This window comes from Corvus hawaiiensis, chromosome 8 (assembly GCF_020740725.1).
Source record: "Corvus hawaiiensis isolate bCorHaw1 chromosome 8, bCorHaw1.pri.cur, whole genome shotgun sequence".
NCBI lineage: Eukaryota > Metazoa > Chordata > Aves > Passeriformes > Corvidae > Corvus > Corvus hawaiiensis.
In genome coordinates this window covers 12462720-12490509 of record NC_063220.1, presented here as the reverse complement: position 1 = coordinate 12490509, position 27790 = coordinate 12462720, and the positions used below count along the sequence as shown (strand labels likewise).

Here is a 27790-nt window from a genome sequence, read left to right as displayed (position 1 = left end):
TGATTAGGGATAAGCAAAACTGAGGACAAAAATACTTGGCGATAGCTGTGCTTCCCCCCGGTGCTCTCCGGAGCCTGTCAGACCCAGCCCTGGCACGGTCTGCAGGGGCAGGAGCCGGGCAATGACAGCCTGGGCAGAGGCAGCATCGCTGTGCGGGCACAGTGCCCGCAGCACCGCCACACCCCGCACACATGGCAGTGTTAATGGTGGCAAAATCACCCGGTGGCAGGTTGTCTTTGCAAGGATCCCACCAGAGGGGCGGGCAGTAGCCTCTACATTTTGGGGGGCCGGGCTGTCAGAAGTGGGGTTTTGTCTCTTGCAGCTTGCTCTGTCCTCCAGAGGATCAGAGAAGGATTATCCCAAACTATTTATTTAAAGTGAGTTTGGGGACTCAGCTGTAGAAATAACACATGTCTTGAGGGCAAAGTTATGTCTACCCATAAATTCTGTTTCTCCCAGATTTTTGTGTGCATCCCCATGCCTTACATGTCTAGGATTTACTTCCAGTGAGTAATAATTACTTGGGAATTTTTTTGCACCCTCTTTTAATTTCCCAGTGTAATTTCTGCTTCAATTAAATGGTTGTTTTCTCAGCCATATCTGCAGCCGCATTTGATGTGATGATGCTACTGCTCATGAATAAGTTGCTTCCTCTACAGAAGTGGTATCATATGCAAATATAATGCCTGCTATATGGTGCCTGAAACAGACATCCCTCAGACCAAGCCAGGGAAGGTACAGTCCCCAAAATGTAGTCCTCTACTCTACCCCAGCTTAGCTCCCACACCAGTCTGGAGCTTTGTGGAGCTGTCAATACAGCTCTCTTGGCATGTGGAACTCAATTCACATGATTAGAAATGAGGTAATAATTGACTGACATAGTTAATAAGAAGAAATTAATTTATCATTATAATATAGTTATTTGCATCACTACCACCACCCAATTCACAAGGCTTAATGAAAGAAAAAGAAAAGCCAATCAACCTATGGGGCAAGTTTTCCTCTTTTCATTTAGTCTTTCTGTAAGTTTTGAAGTCAACTTTAACTGGGTTCTGATTTTGGAGTTCCTGAAAAAAACCCAGGTACCCCATGTCTACCTGTCTTGTCACTTTTTTTACACCCACATTTCACTCCTTAAGTCAGGGGAAAGCAGTATCAAATAAAATGGAGCTTAAAATAAAATCTTCATCTCCCCAGTGAAACTCTGAAATCCAAAACTTGTTTCTCCCAGCAAGGACAGCAAAAAAAAAAAAGTACTGCTGAAGTAGAAAGCAAAGCAGATACAGCAAATAATCTCTCTGGCTGTGCAAAGTGCTCTTTGTGTGCATATTCTTCATCTCTGTTCTGCTAATGAAGAAAGCCTGTGCTGCTGCTTTGCAATAGCAGCAGCAGCAGCAAGGAGCCCTGTCTGACTCCATGTTTATTTTTTTTTAATATCTTCCTATCCTGCATATGATTCATTGATGTATTTTCCCTCTCCCAAGTGATGATATATAAGGTTAATACCTCTCAGCCTCACTGTTTTCAGTGAAGCATTAGTGTGAGGCGGAAGTATTGGTTTATGTCTCCAAACCAATAAAGGAAATTATTTAATGGTTTCTCTTAACTGTAAAAATTTCCAAGTAGAAACTCTGATCTTCTCCTGAAACCCAGACTGCACCTGGCACGCTGTTAGCCCTTAGATCAGACAAAAAATGTAGTGTTGCAGAAGAAAAACCCTTCCCAGGAAAGGTACAATCATTGCCGGATCTTTAGCTACATAGGAAAGCCGACGTTCTTTTCAGCTCTTGCTCTTGTTATCTTTTCATCTTTATTCACACACTATTTCCATTCTCTTTCCATTTCTATATGAGAACAGACACCACCATCCTAACTCCACTGCCAGCCATAGTTACAAGAGTAACAATGAAAGCAGCAGGTGGAACTAAAAGTAGCTCTGGCAGGTCCCTTCTTCATTAGCCAGGATCACTCCATACTGAACAAATGCCTTTCTCAAAAATAGCGTATTTCTAGCCTTTTTTGAACTAAAATCTAGCAATTTTGTTTAAAGTCTTCTTGTGGGGCACCACCTTTAGCTGACACTGAGCCTCATTACTGGCAAGGAAAATATTTCCTGCTGCTAATGGTATTAAAACATCGCTGGTGTCAAGGACGTCACACAAGCTGGATACACTCTTCTTCAGTGACAAAGGAGAGGGAAGCTGGATCTCCTTTCTCATCAGCATTACCCCAGGATAATATTACTAATTTGAAATCTAGCTAATCTAGGAAGACCACGAACATTGCTATAGAGCTGACTGCCTTGTTACCACATTAAGCCATCCACAGTCAGTCTGGAAATTTCCGAATCATAAAAAATATCTTATGTTAATATGTCACTTGCAATCTAATTTAAATATGAAGGTTATACTAACAATATTATGGAAAAGTTTTATGGCACATCTTTTCTCTAGGGACTGACTTTGCTGCTGTTATTCACTGAGAGTTAGTAAACACTGATGTGTGTGTACACGTGTTTCGATCTATCTAAATACATACAGATACACACAAACAGCGGCACAATCGGAAAGTTGTTTTAAAAGTGAGGAGTATCCTGACACTTGTTCAATAGAGACTAAGAAATGTTCCAAGTGGAGAAGACTGGAGGTGACTAGGTGCATTGGCAACAGATTGTGCCTATCTGTTTTCTAATTCACTTTGATTTGTATCTGTCCCAGAGGGTTTCTCCTGCATTGCCTGTGGAGATCTGGCAAGTATGCAGAAGCCTCCTGCAGGAACAGCTTCCCTTGGAGGTGATGGGTTCAATCAGCGGACCTTATCCCTGTGGGACCCATGGTGCAAAGGCTCTTTTAAAAGCTTCTCCCCCTTGCTGTGGGACAGCAGATGCAGAAAGTTCACTCTCTGGGATTCCTCCTTTTCCAGATACGTCACACTTTAGCCCAGGGCCTCTGCCTGTCAGTAAAGCAAGGTTCAGCTTCAACTCATTTACCAAAGATTTCAGAAAACCCCGAGTTTCAACTATGAGAGAAAACAGTGCCTGCAAAACATGAGGAGCTGTCAGACCCACGGAGCAGCACGGCTGGGGGAGCTGCACAGCAGACATTGCAGCAGACCAGACAGAAGCTGAAGCAAGAGTAAATCATCTTTCTGTCTCTTTCTTAGTATTTGCTGTCCAAAGGAGATGAGACAGTGACAAACCCTGAGTAATGGAGGTCAGTCTGTATCCTCAAGAGTATTTTAATACATAAATTGAAATTGTTCTGTATTTGTTGGCTTTTGTTAATTCATGTTTAAATACATTGCAGTCATTTCTGTTCCCAGGCTCCTTAATTCCTAAAAGTCTCTAGTGGTGTGGGCAGACTGTGGTGGAGGTATCAGACATTTCAAACAAACAACTCAGATTATCATTTAATCACCAGTGATTTGCCAGGCAGATTAAAAGCACAGAAATATTTTCACAAGGAAGTCCACTCTCTCCTTCCCAACACTTAGAGTTTGCAGTCAGTAATGAAGATGGCTTTTTCACAAACTATTTTTCTTAGCACTGCGATCAGATTCTGTGACACTATTTTTAAAGTAAACCAATGCAAAAATACTTTGCTACTACTCTTTACATGTACAGAAACTTGAGCCTTGAGAATATATTTGCATCTTGGAACTCTCCTAACTGATTTTCCTCAACAGCCAGACTGACATTTTCTATTTGAGACAAGGCACAAAACCAGGTGTGACTGAGAACCTGTCTGTCACCAAGAACTATGGTTGGAGGAGCACCCGAACACCTTAATATTATCCAAACACTCAGGAGCTGCATGGAGAGTGCAGCTCATGGTACTTAGAGTGCAAAAGTTGAACCACATGCATGAAGGCATCGCCATTCCCACTGAGCTCTGAGACCCATATGACATGTAATTAAGCAAAATTAACTCTGTATGTTATGCATTGGGAATAGAAACTCAAACACATGGATGCACACAGCCATACATTTTCTCCCTTCAGCATTCCATCCTCTGATATCATGAAACCACAGCTGATCTCTTCCCTGAGCCAAAGAAACAGATGAAGGCTTTCTTCCTTCTTCTTCTTCCTTTTTTTTTTTTTTTTTAGAAAGTATTCTGCTCGTTTCCTGATATAAATCATTGCATTGTGGAACCCTCTCCAACATGAATCTGTCCTTTCTGAGCAGAGGTCGAGCTCTCCAGCCCTGTGAGAAAGGGCCCCATTGTGGTGGTCCCGAGACTCCAGAATTCCTTGCCGCAAGCAAAAGGGACTTGTGGGGCAAGAACAGAATCTGTCGACCTGACTTCAAACCCAGGCATTTCTCACTAGCTGGATGTGGCCTCTGCTTCTGCTAAGAAGGGTAAAACCACTGTTGCGCAATCAGATCCTTAAGAGAACTGGGACAAAACAAAAGAGAGGATTTTGCCTTCCTGCCACCTTTCTGTTGTCTTCACAGTGTGTCTGCAGAGAGAACAGCCCAGCTTTATATACGATATACTTCTGCTTAGTGACTTTCTCTGTATCACATAGCAAGGGGTTGTTTAAGTTTGGCTCACCAGGACTGAGCTGGAGGTCCTGATTTAGTGTTTTAGTGACTTCTGACAGCTTGCTTGAACCCAACAATGTAAAAGTGAACCCAAGTTCTCCCTGTGAAATGCCAAGCATGACACTGGAAAACTCATTTATTAAGTGCAGAAGAGATCTTCCCTATACCAGTAACCTTAGCTTGCACAGAAAAGCCAAGGTTGGAAGGAGATGGACACTCTCTCCAGCAATGCTCCCTATACCTCAATCCATGGGTTTCTATCATGCAGCACAGATGCAGGACAAGGAAAGGCAGTATCCTCTGTTCTGCACTCATCCTGGAGACTAGCCCCACACAGCACAGCTTGAGCTCTGCCACCAAGGTGCAGGGGATGCAGACAGCTCCAAGACAAGTGACATCCCCACGGGCCATCTCAGCCTCACATGGACACACTGTGCTTGAGAGCAGCAGCCACCATTTCTTTCTTTGTGTAGAATGGGTGTCAGAAGGACAAGAGATGGGTTTGAGGCACCCAACCCCTTCCGTAAATGAGTAGGAAATGCCACAGATTTCTGTCCCAAGATTCCTCAGCAGTGAAGTTGATTGCTTGGCTCCAGAGAGCAACTTTAGTATTTGGCTCAGGCTGAAGAAATGCAGAATTAGCCTCTTGCATTTTTCACAGTTATATTTTTATAATTAAATTATCCTCCTGGAGGAAGACAGAGCTTTGGAAACGCACATTCAGCATTTCACCAGGCTGTGACATATGGGGCAGGGCGCTCTGACAGCAAAGCCCAGCCTGTCCGGCACCAGGGAGAGATGGCTCAGCACGGGCTGGGAGCTGCAGAACACTGGAGCAATGAGCTAACGCCATGTGATCCTCCAATGCAAGGCCTCAGCAGCCTTGAAAAAGAGAACACAAATGTTTATAGCAAGTTTTTCCTGGAAAGAAGTATAAAAACAAGATCTTGCCTAAGAGTCACATCCTCATCTGTTTCTGGTTTACCTTGTTTATTCCTACAGATGGCAAGTTTCTCCACAGGACAGAAAAATGTATTTACCTTAGCAAGAACACTGGGTGGAGGTGTTCTTCACCTCCTCTAAAATGGCCCTGCTTGTCCCTTGTGGGGAGGCCAAATTTATCTCTGTCTTACAATGACCAAGCATGTGTCACTTTATTGTAGCCTTTACAGCATAAATGCTGAGTGATAAAACCAAGTTAATAAAAATTAATCATTCTCATGTGGAGGTTTTCCAGTTGTGCTCTTCACTTGGGAATTTTATTACAAACATCTACATGCAGCTACAACATGTTTAAAAGATGCATCTAATCACAGTTACAAATTAAGTATTGAGTATCAGAGTCATAAATTCAAATGTACCTTATAAACTGGTCGGGCTAATGAGCTTGCATATACATCATATGAATCTGATTAAGAGCTTAAGAAGGCTGCACAGGCTTTGAATCTTTACTTCATTTTCTTGAGCCCTCCCTGATTTGAGGGTGGGTGCCTCAAATTCTTGTTTCTGTAGGAGATGTGGGTCCAGCCTCTGGTTAGCAACCACATGGTCCATCTGGGTTTCTGAACTGCAGCCCGAGCAGTTCCTCTGCTGTCCCTCTCCAGGGACACCTTCTGCTGTTTCAGACTAACTCTGCCCAGAGCTCTGTGTGTGGTGCCTGGCCACTGTCTTCTCCATCTCCTGTCCCTATGGATGACCTCCTCAAAAGGAGACATTACCCATGGCCTGCCAGGTTGTGCCTGCTCATGGGAGGCTGGATACCATCACCTCCACCACAACATTCATGGGATCAACAACGTCATCCCCTAAACGCTCATCCCAGAGAGTCCTTGGAAATGGAGAGAGGGAAGGAAGAGGAGAAAACTCCCAAGTGACAGACTACCAAGCCTCAACCCCAACTCCAGACGTAGCTTGTCCAAAAAGACTTTTGCTGCTGAATTACTGCACCAGGAAGAATAGCTGGAGCACAGCAGTTTAAATCAAAGTAAGAGAAGAGCTTCTGCATGTAATGCAGCTGAATCATGGTACTCACTGGTGTTAGACTGTAATCACCAAAACTAGGCATGGGTTCAAAAAGCAATGAGATAAATTCATGAAGCAAGGATAAATGGTGGCTATTGTACTCCATGCTCTGGATGTTTTGACCCGAAGAGTCCCATAGCGGCTGAATGCCAGAAACAGAGAGGATACACAAGGGAAGCTCACTCTGTATTTGCTTTGTTTCTTGTTGTATTGGCTGTAAGCCACTGTTGGAGACAGGAGGCCAGATGGGGCCCTGGTCTCACCTAATTGTGGCCTTACAGCATATTCTCCTGTAAAAGATCAGACTGGATTAGGATAAATTACATCCAAATCACACTGCATTACTCAGCACATTAAATTGTCCTTAATCACGTTCTTTGATGGTCTAGAATCCTGCTTAAATTTACCTCCTGTGCATATTTCTGTGCCTATTCTGTTGAAATCACTGCTGAATTTCAACTGTACATAACCAGGCTCTAATGAAAAGCCAATAAGGGTCTTTGATCAAGCTTTAATAGGACTCATCATGGGGACATACTCTACTGCGGCAAATGGTTTCCTCATCCTGTCTCTTTCAGAAATGTTTTGTGAGCCTTTAAAAGCAATTTAGTCCTGATTTATGTTAGCTAAGTGATTTCTGTTGCACATGTGAGTTACAAGAAAAGGGCTCTCATCTCTATTTGCTACACTGTTCAGGAAATCAGTTATAAATGCTGTAGTGCCTTCAATGTCTCTGACTTCAATGCAGCGGAAACCAGCAACCTGAGTGAATACTTCATCATCCCCAATTCTCCCATATGTGCGTCCAGCACTTAAAGAGGCAACCTATAGGATATTTTTTTGGTAAAGGGTACTGAGATTCCCCTGCCTAAGCTGTTTATCTAAGCTGTTTCCAGCAGATATTCAAGGAAACAAACATGAAATTCTTTAATAGAGAGCGTATGAAACATATTGATGACTATCTAATAAAATTAAATGTGCATTCAATAGGAGTGAGTCACCTCATCACACATTTAGAGGTGAGGAATGTAGAAAGGGTGACTGAGCAACCTCATGCAGTCAGCCAGGGGTGCAAAGCAACCCAAAAGTTTGATGGCTTGACCTGACCTGCCAGTGGCATCCAACCAACCCCTGGTATAGGTTAGAGCAGGTCTCTTCACACCAGGGGACAGATGCCAGGAGCCACTGCAAAGTGCCTGTGGCCAGTGGTGTAAATGCTACAGCTGCTGCTGCTTCGCTTGTGGTGTTGCTGAGCAAAGAAATTCCCATTTCTTCTTGCTCCTCATCTTGGGCAGAGTGACCTGAGAAAGGAGAAGGGACCCAGGCAACAGTGGTTTGGGCTACCTTCCTCCTGCTCTCCCCTCTCGCTCTTGAGAGAAAGCCCTTGCAACATGCAATTCCCCTCGACTCTCACACACCACATCCCACCTGTGAACACAACTCCCCATGATGAATCTGCAGGGGCTGGTGACACCAAGCCCTTGGAAGACCCACAGGACCAGAACCCTTTCACAGGAAGACAAAGCAGAAGAACCTCCTGTCTGCCCTTTTCTTTCTGACTGCCCAAGTCGTGATGATACCCACTCAAAGCTTCCTCTGAACACTCTCCTTTGCCCCATACCAGCCTCACAACCACCCCATTGTGGATGCTGGATTTCCTCATCGCTCCCTGGGATTCTCCACAGCCCATCCCAGTGTGTGGTGCAAGTGCTGGCAGCAGCTTTCATGCTGGAGGCTCACACAGGGAAATCCCAGGCTGTCACTGGCATTTTTGACATTTTAAAGTCTCTAACTTGGCAAAGTAAGAAATGATTTACAGGCATTTCCAGACATGGCCTCAGCCCTGCTAGACCTCTGAGCTCCCAGTACAAAGGAGAGTGTGCCAGATGCTTGGTACTGGACAATTTTGCATTTTTTTTCTGATGGTGTTCTTCTGGTGTGTAGTACTTCTGTGTACTCAACTGGTTTTTTAGCAACATGATGCTTGGGCTTCTCTGTCTGGCTGCTCCTGCTACATGTCCAAGGGCAGTAGGACCTGAAAGATTAAGACTGCAGTGTGCACAGACAGCAGATGGCTATTGCATCTGTACTTACTTTGCACTGCTAAATACCCTATTGCCCTACCTAGTTTTACATCCCCTTTTAGTGGGAGATCTCTCCCCTGACTTTTTAAAATCATCTGTTGCACATATGGCCCTAGGAATGGTAAATATTTTTTCCAAGAGAGGCAAAAACTTATGATGCATGTGGGAAGACAAGATCAAGCGCACAGTATGAACTTCTTCATCTGGTGACTGTATTCTTTCCTTTCCTCTTTACATTTCCTTCAGATTAAAGCAGGGCTCCTTCCCAAATCTGCCTCAGCAGCATGTCCTCAGTTAACTGCCTTGCAACATCAAATGTCTTTCCAGCATACTAAACAGTGTAGTTCTCTGTAAGACACCAATTTTATATTACTTGGAATTGTTTTCTGCCTGTTTCTACAAAGCAGCACATGGAAATACCTTTCAAGTCATCGGGTTCTTTAATTTATTAGTCAAGAGACATAAATCATGGGATGTAAGATCTACTGCAAGTTCATGAACTCTAGGAAATTTCTCTAATCACTATCCTTTGAACTGAGCTTTTTCAGACACTGTAAAACTCCAAAACATAGCTATTAAATGCATCTAGTAAATTTTGCTGGATTGGCAACTACTAAAAGCAGACTTGTCTTCCCTGATTACCTACCAGGATCAGGCAGTCTTAAAACATCCTCTGTGATTCTAACATTAAAACATAAAAGAAAAAAGAAGTCTTGAATTTGTCTTGCCCAATATAACTGTTGGGATTCATTAAATGATTCCAAATTATCACTGACAGGCACCAATTATGACAGAAAAGTAGAGACATCTTCCCAAAGATAAAACCTTTCAAACACTAGGGTTACTTTTCAAGGTAGTGACCAAACCCCTTTCAAATACCCAATTCTGATAGTAGGTCCAACTCTTTTATGCTCTCTAAAAGAGCTAAATTACACAGCACCTGGAAAGAAGCATTACGAAGTTTCCAGAGTATTCCACCCTAGGAAGTACCAGACCCACTGAGATTTACTGAGCACTCCAGGAGTGAATGGAGATGCTCTTTATTGTAATAGAGTATGAATAATAAATAAAAAAAGCTATATACCTCAAGATGGTGTAAAAGAGTCTTTCAGTCTCAATGCTGAATTCATTTTGGGAAAGGAAACAAAGAAAACAGCTATTTCAGCCTGGACCAGTATAAGATTCCTAAGACTAAAGATAGACAGATACACCCTAAGTTTTGTAGTCCCATACTTAAAATTATCAAAACTTGTAGTGAATTTTGCTTGATTGGTATTGGACAGATTATAATACTGAACTTAAAACTGACTTTGCAGTAGCAGAAGATGTTTTTGCTATTACATGTTTGGATCCATCCTAATACTTTCTTTTGAGCCTTACTCAATTAAAAGAGCAAATTAAAAAAATCATGCTACCCTCAAATATATGCTTGTATACTTGCTTCAAAACACCTCAAATCATGTCAACTCACTTTCTAAGGTGACCAGCATAAAATATTAAGTAACTCTGGAAAATAGAAGAAATTTTCTTTTTATATGCATTTGCAACATATGCAGATTGCACACACCATGAAACAGTGCAATGTCTGAATAGACAAAAATTTTGCTGTCCAGTTCAGATATAAATTTGGATGTTTTTCAGATGTGCTCATGCAGAAAACACTCAGTGTCTCCTTGTTCTTTTTATGTAACCCCTGTCCAATTCTCCATGCAGATATTAACTTTTAATTCACCTTGTACATCTCTGAAGAGTGTGTGTGGCATTTCCAGTATCTTTTTCCATGTTCTACATTCTTAAAAGTGAAGAGGCATACTGAATGAATGTAATTATTTCCATCCATTCAGCTGGTTATAGGAGCAGACCTTTTAATTCAGCTAAAAGAGAAATGACTTTTTCCTTCAAAATGAATGATGATTCAGGGAGTATTTCTGGCCTGCAACATGAGGGATCTCTGTTTTGCAGAGCTAGATGGCCATTGGCAGTGTATTCCTGCTTTAACTGTTCACGTTATCTGATATGTAGATATCACATGTGGGCGAAGGGAAAATGCTGTTGATTGTCAGGCATTACACCCCCTCCTTTTCGGTTGTTGATCTCACTTGCTCCGTAGTTCCCAAGCTTGGAATATCAGTGAGGTTCTGCAAATGTCATGCCCTGCAATCAGCTTTTGTGCACTATTTTCTCCCTTTGTTACCTGAAATGCCAGAAGCTGGACAATAAGAAGCCATGCTCTCAGCAGGAACATTGCCTTTCCTACCAAGGCAAGCCACGATGTGCCTGGCAGTAGCATGTACCGCAGGATGACAAAGGCATCCCTGAGGTCCTGGGAGGTTTGTGTATTCTGAAGTTCACACTGTCCGGTTCCGAGTCTGAATTCAGTGCTCTTTTGGATAATCTCTCATTACGGTAAAATACTGTGAGATTCAAAACTAGAATCTAGGCACACCAGCCAGGAGATGCAGCTGTGGGGATTATGAATCAGAGCATGAAAGGGAGTGTCCTACTGCCAATAACCTACTTATTAACAATTTCTTCCCCAGTCATCCTCTGGGACTGGAGCTAATTCCTGGAACCTTCTGCTTTGCCTCTGCTCCCTCTGCAGCACCAGCTTCCCACCCGTCCCTGCCTCGCCACTTCTGGCCTCAGCCTGTTGTCTCTGGGGCAGCTGATTGCCTCCCTCCCCTGCTTACAACACACACCTCACCCTAATGCAAAATGGCTCTGGAACATGAACATCCTGGGCCCTGCACAAAAACCAGCTCTGACCTACGCAGCAACAGCATGTGCAGCACCAAAGATTCAGCTTCAAGCCTTCAAGCTCTGCTGTGCATCCCATCCATTAGCAGTGCCTGGGGAGCTCTGCAGAGACCTACCTCATGATTAGATAAAAGCTTTTCCTTCTAAATCACTGTACAGAAGGAAACAAGGGTCTGAAAGAGTGAACTCCATGCAGATTAGAGGCCAGGCACGTCCCCTCTGCTGGTTGTTTATGTGTTTTCATTTTACACTGAAGAATGCAAGGTTTTGTTGTAGGCTGTAAGTTGCTTAATTTATTTACTATGGTAACACTACCAAGACCCTTTTCCCAGTAAAGACACAGAAAAGGGAAAAGTGCTCAGGTTTTTCCCAAGAAGAAACATTTTTTAAAATAATGTTGTGAAAATCTTAGAGCCCTATGTGCACCCAAGCAAATCTGGCATGGTGATGAGAAGGAAGAGATTTTTTGCCACCTCTCTGCCTCCACTACCCAGGAGCCTGCAGGTCATATCATGCCCAACAGGTCCTAGAACTGCTCTAATCAGCAGTGAAACAGTGAAAATGCAAACAGAACCCCCTGCCCCTCATCCCTCCTTCACCTGCCTTGAGGGTCTCCAAAGGGCAGGCAAGGAGGCTGTGAGAGGAGCCAACCTCTGGCGCACAGGGGAGAGGACACGTGCAGATGACACACACCATGCACATACCCTGCAACTGTGGCTCACCACCAGCTCCAGAGAAAGTCCATCTCCCCAAGAGGACTTGAAAAACAATTGCAACGATGACAACAGAGCTCCAAATATGTCTCCAGTGCAGTTTTACTCAATGCTTAAAGTCAGGAACATTTCAGAGGAAAAACTGCAGTTAAGGCTGGGAACAGATCCTACTTGAAAGAAGTCAGAGCATCCAGTTGCTAATGCAACCATGGCCATGTTATCTTCCAGCTGAGCACCCAGGAACTCGGGTGGCTCTCCCTCCTCAGAAGCAAGGAAAAGACACCACATCATTTCACAAGAATAAAGCTGAGCAAAGAACTCGAGGCCCAAAGTTGCAAAGGAAGAGTGGAGGCTGGGGTTTAATTTCTCCATCCCTCAAAGACTCAGACTCAGTCGTGCTGACCTTCATTCTATGCCACAGTGTGAGTTCCAAAATACATCGCTCTGCTTAAAAGTGTGTCACAGCTCTTAGAAGCATGAAAATTAGGTTGTGGGTGGGAGTAACTGCACAGTACATGTGCACAGTGTATATATATATCTATATATATATACACACACTTTTGAGCAACAGTCTTTTAAATTCCACTTTGCAGAAAGCAGACTTTTAGCACTTCAGGAGTTGAACACACTGTTATTATCAGAGGCTGGAAGCAGAACTGTTTTAAGAGGTAAGGGTCCTTTTCTATTAATTTTTTTTAGGAAACATACCTTTTTTTTTTTTACAGCTCAGCTTTTCTAAAAAATAATTATTTTATGCTCAGTCACAGCTCTTCACTGGTAATGTCATACCCAGTTTGGAAGATATGAGCACTGAATGACTTGGCACAGAGATATACTCAAAGGAAAAGAAACTGCTTACAATTTATGATATGCTTTGGTGGCAGTGATTTAAAAATGCTAGTGTTTCATTCCAGCAAATATTACAATAACAAGCACAAGATTAATACCCTGATGCCTTGTCAGAGATGTTCACAGGTCAGATAAAACCACTACATTATACGTGCAGGATCCAGCATTTCAAAGACAGCCCTGTGTGGGCTCTCATCCCCACAAGCCATGCGTCGGCACTATTGTCCCAAAAGCTGACCTCACACTGAGGGTTTTCCTGCCAACACTTTCGAACCTCTGAAACATGTCCGGGCTGTCCCATCTCCCAGCCACAGCCATCTCAATCACCTGAGCTGCTTCCTCTGTACGAGGGAGCAGCGAGAGAGAAGAAAATGTTCAGTCCACATCAGGCCTTGCCAAACAGCTGGCAAGGAATAACCTTAGAAAAACTGATACGTAAGCAACTGTGGAGGAGATTTGTCAGTTTAAGAGGGGCAGGATGAGATCATCCATTGCCTTCTGTTGTCTTCTTGCTGAAAACAGCCAACAGACAGCTGGATGGCCCCCGATCCTGCACTTAAACACAGCTGCAGAAAAATTTGCATTTCATCATCATGTTGCATTCTTCTCTTCTTCTCACAGGCCTTCCCTTGGCTTGCTCCAGGGTTTCCAAGCCTGTATCACATCCCTTCACACCTGCTGAGGTCTGTTCACATTTAACATTGAGCAGTAACAAATACTTCTCTTATATTCCTTCATTTAATAAAAGTTGCAAAATTTTCAGAGTTCCCCCTCACTTAATTTTTTTTTGTTACATATTCTGGAGAAATAAGCCAGACTGTGCTCTGAGGATGCAATTGCAGAAGCTCAGAGGTGTGTGTGGTGGCAAAATGTACTGACTCACTGCAGAGCAGGCTTGGGCTAGCGATGCTGCTCATGGATCAGGACATGCAGGCAGGATTTCAGCAGCACCTGCACTTTTCAATCACTTCCTTTGCCAAGGAAATGGGTTAATTTCTCAGAGAATCCTGTGGCACTCAGACTCCCTCACACTGCCAGCCCATGCTACCCTTGAGGAGGCTGCACAAAGACCATGCAGGCAGCCCTGTGTGATGTGAAGGGAATTGTTGCTGTTACTTAAAATAACCCGACACAGAAATGAGGTTCTGCTGGGACTCTCCCACCTGTGGATGGGCATGGTTGAAATGCCTCTTCCTCCTCGGGTACTACAGAGCAGCAGCAGCACTTGTTCCAGCCCTTGGGGTGAATTGCAACCCTATCTTAGGCTTAGGCAAATTGAGTTTCACCCTTTACATCTGAAACTTCTCCTACAAAAGACAGAAGGACATACGTACTGGGTACATTTAAATATTACATTGTGATATGTTGGGTACCAGCACACACGGTCCTTCCAAGGCTCACATGCTTGCAAGAACAACTTTTGATATTCACAGAATCATAGAATCATTTATGTTGGAAAAGACCCTTAAGATCATCAAGTCCAACTGTTAACCAAGGACTGCCAAGGCACTAGTCCATAAATGCCACATCTACCTGTCTTTTAAATAGCTCCATTAGCCTTCTCTGGATTCAACCCAGCACCTCAATGTCCTTCTTGTAGTGAGAGGCCCAAAACGGGACACAACACTTGAGGTGGAGCTTCACCAGAGCCCAGCACAGGGGGATGATCACTGGCCTGACCCTGCTGGCCACACTATTGCTGATACAAGCTTTATAAAGCATTTTACAGATCAGCTTGCCAATCCAGATGGATTTTCTGATCTGCTCTAGCTATGGAGTGATTTAGCAGAGTTTGCCTTACACTGTGTGATTGGGAGAAGACTACAGACCAATAAGATTAAATGGCAGTATTAAAAGAAGTTAAGCCACAAAGATTACTGAGAAACTTTTATTGAAACGTGTGTTACATCCTTCCCTCCTGGGGCCCATGTCTGGACTCTCCCCCTGGAATCACTGTGCAATCATGTCAAGTCTGTCAAGAGACAAATGCCCAGAGACACAGTGATGCTCATCTTCCCTTCCTTCTGCATGATGCTAAAGAGCAGCTGATGCCGTGACAAAACCAGGCTGCTTGGGGATGACTTCACACCCAAACTTCATCAAAGGCAGCTTCCCTCTCCTCTGTATTACACAGAACATTTGCATTAAGATTTACTGCTTCATTTCATTTTGGTCCATCTGTTCCTCCTGGCTCATTTCCTGTTGTCTGGTCAATACTTCAGAACAACTTGAATCATTTCTAAAATGAAGGACAGGGAGTGAGGCCCTAGGAGCAAGGCCCACAAGGAGAGGCACACAGAGAACAGAGCTGAGACACAAGCAGGCCCTGAGGTCCCCAAGGAGCAGGGGCCGAGCACAGCTCATGACATGCTGCTGCCTGATGAGACTGGGGCTTGATCACTGTTTCTGCCCAAGCACTACAGCTGTGTCTGCCACCACATTTTCAGCCGTTTGACAACTGGTGACAAAGATGCATCCCCCCTCCTGGCACTAGATTAAATTTTCCCTGCTGTGATACACAGGCTTTTTAACTATGCGTGGCCAACTCCTGCTATGACCAGCTTGCCTTGAATGATAGGTGGTAAATGTGCTTTATCCCTGTCCCTAGCCATAGCCCTGAGTCCCTGTCATGTGTCAAGGGCACTGACCTTCACTCTCTGCCCACTGAGTCCCAACAGGACTCACCTGGTGCCCATTTATGCTCAATTTCAGGCTCCTTTCTTTGCCACACTGCTCCAGAGCTCCTTGTCTCTGGTTAGTGTGTTAATTGTTAATCACTTTGGATCAGCAGACCCATAGCAGAGTGAGGGTCAGTGTTGACTCCAGTGAGCCCTCTTAGCCTGCCTATCCTTGCTTTTCAGACCAGATATAATTTTTTAGGCATGTTATGGCTCACAACAAAGTCCTGGCAGCACCCAGCCATCACGGGACAAGGGCTCAGACACATCATCACCTCCTGCATCCTTTTCCCTCTCCAACTGGAGTCAGCCACAATGTGGACAGGCCCAAGCCAGCCCCATGGGGACACCAAGCTTGGGTTGAAGCCTAGACGCCAAGGCTCTGCTTTATCTCTGCCTCAGAACAGAGCACAGCAAAAAACAACTCTCAGGACACTGCAGTGACCCATTAAAATTAATGGGGTTAAATCATCCTGGTGTAAGTCACCAACTTCAAAAGATTTACACAAGGGATGAATCTGGAGCCATTATTTTTCTTCTTTGTGCCTTTCAGAAAGATGATCTATTTTCCAGACTGCTATGCTCAGCCAGTCTTTCTAACTAAATTAACTACCCTCTTGTTGGTCTCTTATTCCATGCTCTTGTCTACTGTCCAAGTAATTCCAACAACTGCTCACCTGCTCTGTTTTTCCCCATGCAAAATGGCCCTCGTATACTTCCAACTGGCCTAATTAATTTCCCTTTTCAGGGACAAATAAAGAAAGGACAGAAAAACCAACTCCCCAAACAAAGTTTCATTAGAGAAGCCAGGAGGGCTACGTACCCTCAAGGCACATTTCTTCTCTTCGCGTGGTTTGAATAGCAGGTAAAGGAGCAGGTAGAAGTGTAACACCTCTACCTCCCTTGAAACAACAATGCACAAAACCTGCCTGATGTATTTCACATATATTTTTCTGTAACTGGAAGCACTTATCTAGGGAAGTGAAGGGGAGCAACAAGACAGGCAGAGAAGCCTCTCATGTAAAAGACACAAGCTCCCAGCTCCTCTGTCATCTGGAAGCCAGTCTTGATCCTGAGGAGGCACATTCAGTAACAGCACCAGTGCAGATGGCCTTCAACTCTTTCAGTAAAGAGCTCAGTAACTCTAAAAAGCATAAATCAAACCCGTTAAAATTGGCAGATGATTTGATAGGAAGAAATTGCCTTTTGGGGACTGCTTTTTGTCTGCCAAATTCACCCAGACGCAGAACCACATATGGATTTCTAACCTATCCAGGTTTCAGTGGTGATTACAGCAGTGATTGTGGTATGAACCATGCTAGACATATTATTTTGGGAGAGCTGATGCATTAGAAGCAGACAATGAAAAGCTCAGAGTGTATTTGGTCCGTGACTTAACCCACCTCCATAGTTCCCAGGTATTCAGCTCTGACGATTTTGGCACAGGAAAAGTAGGCTTGAAATTCAGCTCCTGAACCGGTTTCAAACTTTGCTGAAAGTCCGGAGGTGTTTGGATCTGTGATGTTGACTAGTAGCTCCCAAAAGAGGCTGCTAATTTCTCAGGGTGAGGCAGCAGAGGATGGAAGGAACTAGTGTTATTTCACTTTGCTCTAAATGCACTGCAGCCATCTGTGGAGCCGCTAAACCACAGGGCCTTGAAGGAACTACAAAACAGTCTGACTGTAAAGTCAGGCACTGAGAAGCAGTCACTGCCGGGCTGACACAGCCTGCTGGTACTCCTCAAACCCCTGGAAGAAATGCTGCCTGACAGCTGCTTTCTATCCCCCGTGCTTTGGCCCCACCGTGTCCCCGCGAGCGTCTTTTACAGCCCTGCTTAGACAAGTACCAACGATGTATCAAGATGAGTAACGGACTAGAAACAAAAATACTGGGCGATCAGGAGCTCCACAAAGCTGCTTGTAAATCACCTAGAAGTGGCATGTTTCCATAATAAACAATCCGTTGTCGCGTTGCTCCGTTCCCAGCGAGCAGCGTGCGCGGGGAAGGGAGCGGCGCGGCCGTGCCGGGCGCGGGTGCGGGGGAGCCGCGCTCCATCTGCCGGCCGCCCCCGGCATCCGCCGGGATGCTCCTCGCTCCCGCGGAGGCCAGGCACCATTAATTCCGATTTGCACTCTGGCAACATCCGTGCAGGCTCCGCCCGTGAAGCGAGACCAGCTCTGTCAGGATTTACATGGATAAAGAATAAAAGCGACTGCGCCTATGTGAGAGGTGCTGGGCTTTGGCTGGCACGGGGCTGTGAAGAAACTCTTCCCAACTGGGACTGAGAAGTCACTGCTGTCACCTCCATGAGACACAATCCATCACCGTGCACAAGGCATGCAACAAGGCACGTTGGGTTCAGTAGGTGGGAAGCAGTCTGGGAACCAAAAAGTTTGTATTTCTGTTACAGGCAACACCTTCATTTCCCTTGCCCTGACAACCTCTTTTTCCAATATCCCTGGACAAGCAGGGCTCCATAGGAGCAAAAGCCAACTGCCTTCCAGAAGGTCTTCAGGTGAAATGTTATTTGTCCCAATATGCTTGATCATGACATGGCAAAACTGTCGATACCTGAAAACACAAATGTGTACATGCAGCTGGCAAGGATCTGGGATGGCACTTGCACGTACATATGCCCATGTATTTCATGTCTGTAAAATATCTGTTTCCAAAGGACAGCTCAGTGACATTACCCTGTTGCCAGCAGGACTTCGGGAAGTCCAAATGAGAGAGCACAGAATCACTGTGTTACCCATCAGCCACAAGTGACCTCTACTGGAAGTTTCCTTGAGAGCTGAAACACAGCCTAAGCCATGAACAGGGAGACCAAGCAGCTCCCTTAAAGCAAATCTGCAGCAAAGAGAGAATGTGAATTCAGGACTTCACCCTTTTCTCCCATTCATCCCATGAGTCCTGTCACAGCCTCATCCAACAAGGCTCCCACTACGCAGAGATCCTGCCCAGCCAGCAGCAACAGCAGGCACGTGGCACCTCAAACCTGCATCTAACAGCCTGTTCCAGCTAATTACATTGCGATGGCTAACAGGCTTTAAAAGCCTAATTCCTGACTTATTTTTCCTACATCACTTTTGATATAATGGGGACAAAACGGTTCACATCACAGTTTTTGAGGTATCAGGCAATTTAATTTCTTGCTAATTTCTGAGCAGTCGTAACCCTTTTGATGTCCCATCCATGCTTTAGAAGGATATGGCAATCCTGACAGTTTAGAAATGTGCATACAATTATGAATGCTAATACAATTAACAGTGAAAGACTTATACTTGGATCACAAACCCAGCTCTCTTTCAACTCAAGCTCTCCTTGGAGGCTTCCAAGTAAATGGGTCAGATAGCAGTGCAAAACTCCAGATAAAGAAAACTAATGCTTAAGTTATAGAAAAGACCAACAAAATTCTTCAAAAAGCCCTGACTAGGCACTGTCAGAGAGATTAAAGACAGGAGCAGCTCCCTAGCTATTAGATGTCAGGGCCAAATTTCATGTAGGGTAACTTGTGGTAGAGTTACCCTGGGGATGGGAAGGACTTGCATCAGCGATGAACTGCAAGTGAGCCTTACCCCTGTGCTGAGTGCAGCTTCAGGATTAGTGCCTGTACCCCCTGCACAGCACATGCACACACAGAGCAAGGGATGAAAAATGCATGATCAAGTTTATGGCAAAGCTCCCACCGAGGATCAAAGCTGCCGCCCCCAGCAACACTCGCTGGCCCCAGCCAGCTTCACATGCTGCCTTCTTGAATTTTCTAACATGGGAAAAGACATCAAAAGCCTTGAAAGGGGAAAAGCACATCTCCAAGGAACACCACCTTAAGCAGACAGGCAGTACTGAGAAGTAAGGGAGGGGATTGTCAGCACTCTGCAAACACCATGGGCACAAAACCAGTCAGTTTCCCAGAAAAGAAAAAAAACCTCACTTGTACAAATCCAGCAACAATTAGCCCCGGGACATCCCATTTGAAGCTGGCACTGCCACAGCCAGGAATGCTCAGCACTTGTGAGGACACACCAGTTGGTACAAATTTCATTAATTCAAGACACTGGACTGAGACTGGTGCCTCTTCTCAGAAGCTTTGAGGACATTTCTCTTCCCAGGTCTGGGGGAACACAGGCAGCTGGCTCAAACCAGAGCCTTGTCAGCCCATAGCTCTGCAGGCTGGGTCAGCATCTCCACTGCTGGGGGGTGTTCCCAGCTTTTCCCTCCCTTCCTAGGACACTGACTCACCTGTGTAGAGTAAGGAGGCACTTTGCTGAGGTGCAGCCTCTCCTGTGAGGAGACATCCTGTGGCCAAGGTAAGCTGCTGCCCACAAGAGCTCAGCTGGGAACTGCTGAATGGTGGGAGGCCACAGGAAGGGCAGAGACCCCAACTGTCCCAAGAGCAGGTGGACACGGCTCCAAAACCTAAAGTGCCATTGCTCAGGTTTTTCAGTTCATAATTGCAAATATATTTTCCTCTTAAGACCATTTCACAAACAGTTCATAACTCTGTGGCTTGCAAATTGCCCAGCTCTGGGTCAGATTGTTGCTTGCAATTGTAAAACATCAGAAGCTGCTTGATTAAATCAGGTTAGTGAGGTCCCAGGCTCCCCCAGGAGCAGTCATTCTTTCCTTTACTCGATTGCTTAAATCTTTATTCTGCACAGCTCCTGCTCTTGCACAGAGTCTTCCAATTCACCCGCAAATGAAGAGTAATTTTTCTTCAGAGCAGCATTTGATTGGAAATTCGCCCTTGTTCCATCATTTTTCAAAGGCTTTGTGCTCCCACCTGCTCCCTGTTTCAGGTTAAAATAGCAACATGGATAAAACTGTCTTACTGCAAGGCAGGAGCAGGGCCTAGCAGGGAATAATTCAGCCTGGCTGGTAAATTCCCGTAAGGACTGTATGTCGTCTGCAGGTACAGTGTGCTGGGGAGGGATGGAGGGATGGATGGAGGGATGGATGGATGGGAGGGAAGTACAGGACAAGCAGAAACAGTCCCTGCCATCTACGGAAGAGCTGTGCCTGAGAAGCTGCAGAGGGAAAGACCTGTTCTGAGCTTTGCTAAGCAGCATCAGTGTGATGAATCAGCAGTCCAAGGGAGCTGCAGCAGATGTGGGGTGGGGTTTGATCCTTCCTGGGTCAAGCAAGGAAGCCAAAACCTGGATTAATGTACAGTGTATCAGGCTGCACATGCAGTGCCCTGGCAGTACTATTTGGATGACAGCAAACACCCAGATTATGTGCTGACAACTCCCCTAACAGGATCATGCAGGAAATCTGGCCAGAAGAGCTGTCATTGAATTTCACAGCCAAACACATGAGCAAGCCAGTGACACCTTCCACACTGAAGCTGTGCCGAGCACCCCAGCACAGCCAAACCTGGGGATGAGAACAGTTTCTCTTTCCAAGTTGGCTCTTCAGCTTTGTGGAGCAGGAGCAAGGAGAGCCTGGTGATCTGCACAGCTTCCCAGGCCTGCAGAGATGATTCAGTCTAGTACCAAGTATTAAGGAGACAATTAGATAATCTTCAATCTCTTCCATATGCTTACAAATGCCTGATCCAGGTGTGGCTCTGGAGTTGTTAGTATTAATGTCCAAGACTGCAAGTCTGCTTCTTTCCCATTCCCTCATCAAGTCTTGGATGTAATGTTATTAAATACCAAAAAATTACTATCATACAACTGATGGAAAAAGATAGGGCTGTAACACCTAATAAGAAGCCAGGTGGAAAAGCTATTTTATAGCTGTTCATAGCAGTATGTCACAGCTTTCCCACTGCTGTCTAGAGGAATTTCTGCCCACTGGGACACAAGAGCCAAGAGAAAGTCAGCTTCACCAGGTGAGCATGGCAAGGAGGTGAGGCAGAGCATATCCCTGGAGGGAGCAGAACACACACACCACCGTGTACAAAATCCATGAAAACCAAAGCCATTTTTTTCCAGCTCAGCTCGTGTTTTTTGCTGCACAATAAACACATGTACAGCATCATCTCCCCACGATGTGGCAGTAGCTGCCTGCAGAGCCTGTAACTCAGGGCCTTCCCATGTCTGACCCTTGTCATCAAGTGGAGCTGTTTATACTGGATGTTACAAATATGGCTTTGCAAGAGGGTTGGAGAGTTCTGCAAAAAACACCAAGTGCAAACCTTAAAAATTTTAAAGGCATCATCAGACATAGGGATGGTGAAACATGGCTGTGGTAGAGGGACTCTACACATCTACACATATATACACATGCACACAAGAGCAAAATATTCCCTGCATCAAAGAGCTTTTGACACATAATGGACTTTTGGCAAAGTTTTGTGTGAAAACCTGCCAGAAATCCCTGCCCTCTGGGGCAATGTTGAACACAGAGCATTTTGTGTACAGGGGATGGATGTGCCTGTTAAAGTCCCTGGCTGTCCTCCAGCTGAGGAAGTCTCTCTCCTGGCTTTCTGGGAAGGGAAGGACACTGGGCAGGTGAAACCCTGCCCACTCTGCTGGGAGCTGTTTGCTGTACCAGCTACTGCTGGTGAGGGATGTCAGACTGAAGTGGCCTCTCCCAGGGGAAGCTCTTTGTAAAACAGATGCCAGCAATGGGAGGGAGACACTGGACACCAACCCAATTTCACGGCAGTCTCATTGTAGTCTGCAAGAACGAAGGACAGGACACACCGAAAGGGCTTGTGCAAGCCTTGGACAGGAAGCTGTTCCCTCCCTCCTGGTGAGTCCGCCCGCTGACATAAAGGGTCCGTAAAGGCACCTGGTTTCCATGAACACAGACTTTACTGACTTGATCTTCATGCTGCTCTCCTCATGAGTCCTCCCTGAAGCAGCAGTCATGAGACCAGTCCTCTCCCTACCCTGCTCCTGGGGAACACGCTAGCCCACCCACACCTCAGGCTGGTGAGCTGTGCCCATGTGCAGCCCTACACTGCTGGATCTGCTGGGACACAAAATGAGTGACTGACAAGAGCAACTGTTGGATTGAAGGGACAATAAAAAAAGGCAATGGAAGAGACAAGGTATTCATCAAGGGGGGACACAACAGCAGCAGATGAATCCTATTACGTATCACAGCGTTTGCCTTCAAGCAGCGTCAGTTCAGTAAATGTTACAGACCTTAGATTCATGAGCCATCTTCAGCCAGCAATGTTCAGAGGAGAGGACCTGTGGACAATCCACTGCTCCCTAGGCTTGGGGAGCAGTGACATGCAGGCAGCAACACCACTCCCTTGCCCAGGCGTCCCAGGTGTTGCCAGTCTCACACTGAGGTTGCTCCTACATGCTCTACCTGTGGCACCCTGTTCTGCTTTTAGAGCTAAGGAGGCTTTGGGGCATCTATCCCTACACCAGTGACACAGGACTGTGCAATGAAGGGACTGCTCTGCCTTCAGCAGGAACTTCCAACCCAGCACAATTCTCTTTCCAGCTTCCATGTCCCTCAGGCAGAAGGGGTGAAGGGACACCGTGCTGGGCTTACTCTCCCATCTCCTTCCACCTCACACTGGAGACATGAATGAGGACTGAATTGTGTTGAGACAAAATTTGAGTAGGGTCAGCCCTACATGTTGGCCTCTGGTTTGTGGAGGAGAGCAGGGTCCTGCCCAAAAAGCTGCCACGAGCCGAAACCTGGCCAGCGTGCGGTGGCTGGAGCCCAGGCAGGAGCCAAAGCTGCTCTCCAAGGCACACACAGCCTGATGGTTCACTGGTGGGCAAGGATCAGCTTTCCCCACACAGTACCTGCGGCAGAGGGAGCTGCTCAAAGGCAACCGTGCTCCCAGGCAGCCTAGTGCTAACTTGCCTCTCCCTCTCATGTGGCTTGGACGGCATTTCCCTCAGCGCTGCCAAGCCATGAGCCCTCGTCCTTCTGGGACACACGAGTATCTGCAGGCAGGGCTGGCAGGGCTTTGTGCTGGGGTTAGGGAGGATCCTGTGCTGGGGGTGAGCTGCAGGGTGAGCAGGGTGGGGGGCTCAGGAAAGTGGGATGGGCTCCTCTCCAGCTGCCCCCAGCAGGGCTGTTCTCTTGTGATAAGAGCTGTCTCTCAGCTCAGCTCTGCTGCAGGAAGTTTGATCCTGTCACCCCATTTCCCACCTCCCTCCCCTCTCCCTGCAGGTTGAGGAGGTCGAAGGCCTGGAATGTGCAGAGGAAGAAGGGACACAGGAGCAGGCTGCCTTTGCCACCCTCTTCCTAGCCAGCCCCCAAAGCCTGTGGCAGGACCCTGCAGCAATGTGCTTACACAGAGGGAAGCCTAAGAGAGCTCTGGGGGTTTGGCTGCCTTCTGAGCACAAGCCTGCGGCAGGCTGTTTGCGGACAAACAAACCATCCCCATTATAAATCCCTTATTTATTCCATTTCCCCACCCTTCTGCCAGAGAGTTTGTCCCTGGCACTGTGCAGGGCAGCATAAGCAGCTGATTGAACATGCAGCGATAGAGGGGAAGAGGTGGGAGCCTTGGAGCTGCCCGTGCTTGACACAGGACTCTGCTGGCAAAAATAGCTTCTCTCCACTTCGACAGCTCCTCTGCAAGCACATCTCCCCACAAAGTGGATCCTCTGCGTCCTCTGATGCTCCCTCCTCTTCTCTCCATGCTGAAGAGCAACAAATTAACATTTCCATTCTTTCTCATATGGGCAGCCAGAGAAGAAACCCCAGTGAGGAGAAGGAAAAAGTAGGCAGAAACAAGTGGCTGGGGATGAACCTCTTCAAATGCTATTAAAAGAATACACAGCTTTCAGCAGCCCAAGAGCATCTGGAAATGGCTTAAGGGAAAGGACTGCATGCTTGCATTCAGCCCCTCACACCTGCCTTTGCACAGTACTGATGGGAGCTCATCAGTCCTGCATGGTGAAGTGGCCGAAGCAGCAGCATGTCCCTTCCAGCTTCAGGTTTCAACATCACACACTGAGGATGTTTGACAGAGGGGGAGAGACAGGCAAGCCAGGAGGTTATTTCAGCAAGAAGTCCTCTCTGTGCCACTTCTCCTCCACCTAATTCCCTGCTCTCAGACACACTCAAGACTTCAAGTGTGGTGCCTACCCAGCAGTGCTGATTGGCATGGATGGATATTGCAAGCAAAAGGAAGCTGCCAACAACCAAAAGACAATGATGGAATTTTCTACATATTCAACACTTTCCCTTTCAGAACCTTCATGTCCTGATGGAGCCAAACACCCAGGTGGGCTCCTAGTAAAACCCATTATTTTCAGGAAAGCTGGATGAATTTTGCCTATTCTCTTAATTTTACAGATAGGCAAGTCCCGGATACTTAAAATACAGAATTTGTTCAAGATGTTCCCAGTTCTTTGTGCTGTCACACACCCCAGCTCTGTTCAGGCCTTACATCCTGAAGTGAAGAAACTCTGGGTAGCATTTCCTGTTAGCAACATGCTTTTAAAGGTCTTTATGTAGTAGTTGCTCAGGTGGCTGCGATATTCCAGGACTCTGGAATTTGCTCTCCAAACTTGTCTAGACTTTCTCAACTTGGGAAGAATCAATCCAATAAATGAGTTTCCCTAGAACATGTTTTTAAATATCAATTCCAGTGGCAAAATCTGGTGCTGTGACACCACGTCCTGAGCCCACCTCAGATTTAGATAATGTTCACCTTAGTCTCTCTGCTCATGGTCAACATTATTTTTTTCCTTATAAAATGCAGGATCAACCACAGGTTTTGGGGAGCAGCAACATATAGAGGTGGAAGTAGTATTGCAGCTTTTAATGGGAACAGCTTGCTGAGGAGTCACTGGGTTGAATGAGGGAAGGGAGAATGTTTCTCAGCTGTCAAGTCAGCACTTTGCAACGCCTCTGTTTCTGTGAGCTCTACACAGGCAGGTTCAAACCCTTCCTCCAAGTCAAAGCAGCAGAACCCAAGCGCAGCAGCAGCAGAAGGATGCACAGTGGTGCAAAGCTGACTAGTAAAGTGCCCCACCTCATACCAACATAAAATCCCTAGGGACTGAGGTATCCCCAGGGTAACTCAGCTGATACCAACAGCACTGTTATCACACATGGTGTCTGCCTTGTGACGTTACACAATCCCTGCAAGGTTGTTCACTGTGCCAAACACCACGTCCACCCTTGCAGCAAGAACCAAGAGTTTGTTGCAGGATCTTCCCTGGACTGGTGCTGGACTTTACTGGCACCCTGTGGGGAGGTGGTTCCCAGCCTCCCCCTCATTGCAGTTTAAGGAAAGTCCTTGCAGCAGAGCACAGGGAGAACTTCAGGTGCATGCTGGGTTTGGGAAGCCATTTGCAAGCCAGAATTATTACTTTCCTATTGTTTTCTATTATTATTTCCCCAATTCAACCAGTCAGGGCTGGGTGAAGCTGTTGGTATCGTGCAAGCCCACCACAACTAGCATGTTAGTGCTACCCATTTTTTACATTTATCCTTCCCACATTGTTGTTTGACCCAAGAGATGTCAACAGCCTCAAGGTCAAAGAGAGGAGAGTGCAACAGAAGAGATTTCTTCTGTAGATGACCTTGCACCAAATGTATTCATGTTCTATGGGTCACAGGAAAAACCTCTATCTGGAGAAAAATGGTTCAAAAGTTTCTGTGAGGCTCAAAAGGTGCTGTCTTTCCTTGCCTTACTTCTTTTAGTTGTCCAAACACTATGATATCACTCAGTGTTCCCATGCTCCCGTGGATCAAGGTCTACAGCATTAACACTTCCACACCCAAGTGGGTTGCAGTTGTGTGCTGTCACTCTGGCTCCCAGCACACAGCATCCAGCATCAGGGACCTGGTATAAGCAATTCCCTAAATGTAGTTGCAGTAGTTACCTGAGATTTTGCTCCTATCTCAGCATAGCCAGATAGGGCTTGAAGCAACAGGGAAAAAAGAGAAAAATATCCATTTTTGCAGCCAGGAGCACTCTTGCTCCAGCTACAAGCACATATTTTCTCCACTTCTTTCTTTTGAAGCCATTTTTCCACTGGTGCAACATTTGAGCTGACACAGAGAGGACATCTGAGTTTTAGTCTTGATAAAAGTCAAATAAATAAAAAGCAAGAAGAATAAGTTCTGCAGTGTCAAATTCAACTCTCCAAAGGCAAAAGACCAACTCAGATTCCCAGTGCTTCTGGTCTTCCCCCCACTCCTCCCAGTCTCATCTCTGCCTTTCTGAAGCCTCCAGTATTTCAGCCTATCGCCCAGCAAGGAGCAATTATTGATGGTACATCAGCACTAATGGCCAACCCTAATGGGGGCCTGCAGAAACACAAACTTGTTTCTGCCCCAAACTTTGGCAATTGGAATAGCCAGACAGGGCAGAGGCAAGGGAGCAGAAAGCCCAAGCTGAAGAAGGACAGTGTTGGCAGCAAGCTCAGCTGTGAGCCCATATCTTCCTGGAGTTAGTGGGGTTAGAGTGGAAGAGAAGTGATGCTCCTGGAAGAACTGCCTGGAGTAGAAGGCGAACTGGCCCAGTGGAGGGAAGCCCAGAGCTGAACCGCAGGCCGTTCTCTGAAGGTCCCAAGGTCTTGGCTTGGCTGCTTTACAGCTGTTAGGGCTGGCTGCAGTTTGGCTGGTTTTAATCTGCAATTTACTCCCTCAATCCAGTCAGGATGGAAGAGAGTAAGGATGTGAAGCAACAGGACCGTGGCACGCTCCCTGCATGCTGCTGGGACTACGGAACGAGAGATGGCCTGGGCCAGGTAGCACTGTCACACTGCTGTCCCTCAAACACAAGTCCTGCCCCTGTTCCCACCAGCTGGAGTCTGGCTGGCTCAGTCTGGCTGGCTCATGTGTGATCTCCAGGATCACAGAGGAGCTGTAGGCTCAGAGGGACAGGGAATGGATCCTCTTTGCCACCTGTCTAAAGAAGCAATGCAGCCTTGACTCTGAGACAGAGTCTGCAGGTGATTTATCACTTACAGTGACCCAGGTGACTTTTGCTTTGCTATGCATCCACTGATTCCTTAAAGTCTTGTCCTGAGTCCCACTGGCAATCAGAGCAGACCTTGCCACAGGCAGCAGCAGCAGCACAGAGGAAATGCAGCAAATACATACAAAGTCCAGTCCTTTTTATTAGTGTTTCAGGTAGGGGAGAATTGTTGTAAGAATCCTGTACTGAACCCAAGAAATTGCAATTCTCTGCTTCTTATTTCCACCTCTGCAACCTCAGATCAAGTGGCACTTAGAAACCACCAGAACAGGGCT

The 27790-nt window shown here is 46.0% G+C and overlaps 1 protein-coding gene across 6 annotated transcripts in view; it reads right to left on the bottom strand.

The window, feature by feature from the left end:
- SH3PXD2A (SH3 and PX domains 2A) overlaps positions 1-27790 on the bottom strand; it is a 254045-nt gene that overhangs the window by 96370 nt on the left and 129885 nt on the right. The gene's annotated exons all lie outside the window — the stretch shown is intronic.